Source organism: Leopardus geoffroyi, chromosome C1 (assembly GCF_018350155.1).
Source record: "Leopardus geoffroyi isolate Oge1 chromosome C1, O.geoffroyi_Oge1_pat1.0, whole genome shotgun sequence".
In the NCBI taxonomy this organism is placed as follows: domain Eukaryota; kingdom Metazoa; phylum Chordata; class Mammalia; order Carnivora; family Felidae; genus Leopardus; species Leopardus geoffroyi.
Genome location: NC_059328.1, coordinates 19,778,245 through 19,782,989, shown reverse-complemented (window position 1 = coordinate 19,782,989; position 4,745 = coordinate 19,778,245). Strand labels below are relative to the sequence as shown.

Below are 4,745 nucleotides of genomic sequence, written 5' to 3'. Positions count from 1 at the left end.
GGACCGCGAGATCGTGACCTGGCTGAAGTCGGACGCTTATAAGTTTTAAAAATAGATAATAAAGGGCACCTGGCTGGCTCAGTTGGCAGAGCATCTGATTTCTCTACATCATTGCCAACACTTGTCTTTTATTATACATAGTTTTTTTGTAATCTCTATGCCCAATGTTGGGCTCAAACTCACAAAAACAAGATCGAGAGTTGGATAAAGACATTAGTCATTCTTGGGGTGCCAAGGACATCCACGTGCATGCTCTGTAGCGTTGCATAGCAGTTAAGAGTGTATCGGTCCTACTGGATTTGAATCCAGTGTGTCACCTATCCACTTGGAAAGGGTGAGATGAGAGGATGGGTGGAATGACTCAGATGTCGTTTGAAGACATCTCTTAATTTTGTCCTCAGGACCGGGAGGTCATGGGTAGATGCAGGAGAAGATGCAAGAATTTGAGGCCCCTTCTGCAGATGTGAAAGCTGGTGCGCCCTATCTCAGGATCTCCCCGCCCTGGGGTGTGAAGCCGAAACGAACTCATTGCATCTGACAGACTGTCCAGGGAGATGAGATAAGTGGGTGTCAGGCAGAAGGAGGAAGGTGTCAACCACAGAGCAGAGGGAGGTGAGAGCATGGAGCTCCCCACCCTTAACTCTGTCCTCGGAGTGACATCGCACACAGTTGCTTAACTTCTGAACCAGTGATGGTCCCAGATCTCCTCCTGACCTGGATTGCATACCTGCTGTCCTTCAAACTATCCATGCAACAGAGCTCCAGGACCCATGCGCTGGGCCAGCCAGGAGTTCAGCCGGCTGGCCAAACGTTTGGAGGTGGCCATGGTGATGGACTGGAGAAGTTTTTGAGGTTTTCAAAGAGGAAGTAGGGCTTTTGCCTGTGGGCCCATTGTTTCTCCCTCTTACTGAACAAGTCAGCTCGACACCCCTGGCTGTGCTTTGCTTCCCAAAGTAGAGGGTGCCTATTCTAATAATAGTAAGTCCTGAGAATTGTATCCCGCTTTCTATTTCAGCAGCAACCAGCAAGCCTTCTGATAACTGAACTGTGAATTTCCAAGGTCTAGATCGTATTCCCACAGGCTGTATTCCCAGCAAGAAGTCCAGTGACCGAGACAGAGTTCTCATAGTCCTGAAGGGAATCCAGACTCTACTGTTCCACGCTTGTGGCTCTTTTTACCTCTTCAAAGTGGCCCTCCAATAATTCTTTCTTGGGCTTCCCCTGTCTCCCTGGGACATTGCAGTCCCAACTTGGGTCTTGTGATCTGAAGCCAGTCACTTTCTTTCTCTGAGTTTCAGTTTTCCTGCCTGTAAAAAAGGAATAATAGCACCCATCTCGGAGGGTCACTGTGCTGACCGAGTTAGGCAAAACATGTCAAAGCACTCTGCAGGGTTCCTGGCACATGGTGAGCGCCCAAATGCCGAAAACTGTAATTATTGTGGAGTGTGGACTGGCGTGGGGACAGGACAGTATTGGGTGAGCACGATGGTCTCCAACTAGGGGCGGATGAATAAAGCAATAAAACAGAATGTAGTTAATCTTTCCAAGTGTGCTGCTCAAATTCTGGTCTTTCCAAAGTGAGCCGGGAACATTCATCATAATTTTAACACTATTAGGAAGCTGCCTAACTTGCTTGCCTAACTAGGCAAAGATTGATGTACAATGTTAACATTAATCCACATTTGTCAAGTGCTTGCTTTGGGCCAGGCACTGGCCTAAGAGCTTTTGAATCAACTGGAGGAATTTTCAAAAGAACATTGTGAAGCAAGTACTATTATTATCCTCATTTGACAGATAAGGAAAGAGGCACAGAGAGGTTAAGTGACTTACCGTACGGTCACAGAGCTGGGATTAAGTCCCAGCTAGTGTTCTTAATCACTCTGCATACTACTTCCATACGGAGGTCTTTTCCAGCCTTGTGTGGAAGAGGGAAGAATTGAGGAGTCCACAATACAGGAATGCCAGTTTGTCCATCCCTGTTGTGGAACACTATGCAATCAGGAAAAAGCAGGAGGCAGATGTGTTTGTTCTGCATGAAATGATGGTCACAGCAGATTGTTGGATGGAAAGAGCTACAGAAAAGTATATGTATCTTATAAACTAGGTTGTATAAAAACAAAGTTAAAAAGTTCACTTACTCGTTTGTAGGTTCATATGTAAATGTCAGGGGCTAAACACCAAAAAAATTCACATTGGTCCCTAGGAAATTGTGAAGGAGGGGAGCTTCCATTTTTTTTTTTTTTTTTTGTCTTTTTGTTCTCTGCTGTTTGAAATGTTTACCTCTAGTATGTTTTATCTTGTAATTAACAGAACGAAGAAGAAAGTAAGCGTCCATGAACCAGGAGCCTGAAGACCCTTGTCCAGCCCTCCAGCTCTTGTCAAAGGCCTCTCTGGTGCCCCCCGCTTGTCCCTGAAGGCTCCGAATCCTCTCTCCCACCCACAAGCACTTCCCAAGCCCCCCTGTGGTCACTGAGGACTTGCCTTGGCCTGGGTCTCTCATCTGGGTCCGGGTATCTGCACAGGTTCCCTGGCTAAGAGGCTGTAGTTCTATGCCTGAGCTACCCCACAGGGATGTGAAACATGGTGACATCACAGTTAGGCTAATGACATCACGGTGGACTTGGAGGCTGACAGGACAGAAGACCTGGCAGGGCCCAGGAGATGAGAACAAGGAAGGGGTTGGCAGGTGGAGGCTGTTTTGGGTGGGAACTCGAGGCCCTATGTCCTCAGCCCACCTCCCAGGACATTCCTAGCCAGGCCTTTCAGGGACCGGACAGTCAGAAATCTCCAAGTCTACTTCCCTTTTTGTTTCGAATCAAGAGGTTTACAGACTTTTCTGAGAGTTGGGAGCAAGAGTGTGATGCCGGGGTGGGTGGAGTTAGCAGGTGGAAGATAGAAGCCAAAGGTGCAGGTGACTCCTCCTCGGAGATGAGACTGGGGTTTCCTGTGGGTGCCTAGCCAGGCCCTGGCTCCCCTGGGATTCCAACAAGGCTGCACGGGAAGGCAGGCTTGTGGCCTTGGAGGCTGGGAGGGCTCCAGCTTTTGGGGCATGCTGTTTGGGTGGATCAAGGCTACAAGCGGCACCAGGGAGGAGCTCCTTCACCAGTCTGAAGGATAGTGAGAGGGCAGCTGAGAAAGGCGGGAAGCTCCTTGTACAGGTAGCTGACTACTCAGATCCTGCAGGCTCAATATTCCAGCCTGAACGCGGTTGCTTATCTTTTGTTCTGGGCATATGTTATGGAGATTCTCGGGTTAAGCTACAGGAACCATTTCGGGAGGGTTGAAGAAAAGCAATTCCTTTAAAAGATATGGGGAAGCTCACAGAATGTCTGGAAATGCTGTAGAGCCAGACTTGGAGAATGGGCTGGATCAGGAGAAGCTGAGACCCCCCCCCCCCGCCACCCCCAGGACCCAGCTCAGAGAGGATTCTGCAACGCCCTCTGAACCCCTTTCTTTCCTCTGCTGCCCTGGAAGCCGACGTGGCATGATGTGCAGAGTGGAGTCTGTACTTAACCTGCCTCTTTAGGGCCCCTGGTTTCTGATCCAGTCTGGATGGGGGCATCCAGTTGGCCCAGTCCATGTCCTGTGCCTGTATCACGTGCTGGGTTCGGGGAGGTCGGAATTAAGTGTGTGGCCATCTTGGCTTTTATAGTGGGAGGTGCATTCTGCCTCCCTCCAGATGCACGTGGGGGAAAAATTCCACATTCTGAGCATCCAAGAAACCCAACAAATGTCTGCACGGGAAATAAAAATGAGTGGACAGTGGTTCCTGTCCCTGAGACACTCACAGGCACATAGGGGTCATTATGTGGGCAAATAATTCTGATGAGAAGTGATGGAGGCCATGGTGGAGGTGGTCACCAGCCAGGGGCTGGGCTGGCAGAGAAACACCGGTAATATGCCCCTGCTCGTGGTGGAGTGTCCAAGATGTCCCTGTGTGCTCCGGGCCACCTTGATGGAATGGCTGGGTGGAGTCTGATGAGTGGTTGGGCCTGTGTCACACGGGGCCAGACATTGTGTGATACGGATCCACCAACTGGGCAGAATTTGAGTCTCTAGAAATGTGTGCCTTTTCTTGCTCTCAGAAATAATGAAACTGCTTGGCCTAAAAAACTGTTTCCTAACCAATGGAGCTTCTCTTTTAATATCTAGCCATTCCTTATATGCATTTTGCCATGCCACTGAATCACCTCTTACCCCTGTTGGGGCCTCAGCTCAGTATCGGGATGAGAGAAAGGATTTCTCAGGATAGGCAGATCAGAGATGGGACGAGAAAGAGGAGGGTGTATTTGCTGCCTCCGGGGCCTCTGCTCCGTGAGATCAGATTCCTTCTCTTTTCTGCTCCACTCCATATCCTTCCGTGTTGCCTGCTCTGGTCTATGTCTATAACTGTCCCTGTCCCTGCACCACCATCACTGTCCTCCCTGTCATCATCACTGGCCGGTTCCATCTTGGCCAGGCCCCTGTTTCCAGAAGGACCCCAGCTTCAGCTGTTGAGCCTTGCTGTGTCCCTCTTGGCCTCACATAGCCCCACCCCACTCACCCCAGCTCCACACACTGATATTCCAGAACCCCAGTTTGTAGTGGTCCCAAATCAGCACATTGTCCCGTAGAGTTGCCACAGGTAGGTAAAGGCTGGTGGGTGGGTCCCTCTCATCAGGTCTCACAGTCCCCCCCCCCCCCCCCGCCTGCCCCCTTCTTCCTACTTGTGGCAACTTCAAATGAAGCACCTTCCTGTCACACTC

At 50.0% G+C, this 4,745-nt stretch overlaps 1 long non-coding RNA gene across 1 annotated transcript; it reads right to left on the bottom strand.

Moving 5' to 3' along the window:
* Positions 1-203: 203 nt before the first annotated feature.
* Positions 204-2,643, bottom strand: LOC123597414. The gene is made up of 2 exons (XR_006712113.1): positions 1,831-2,643; positions 204-1,307 (listed from the first exon to the last, which is right to left on the bottom strand). It is a non-coding gene; the product is annotated as an uncharacterized LOC123597414 (long non-coding RNA).
* Between the last annotated feature and the right edge of the window lie 2,102 nt (positions 2,644-4,745).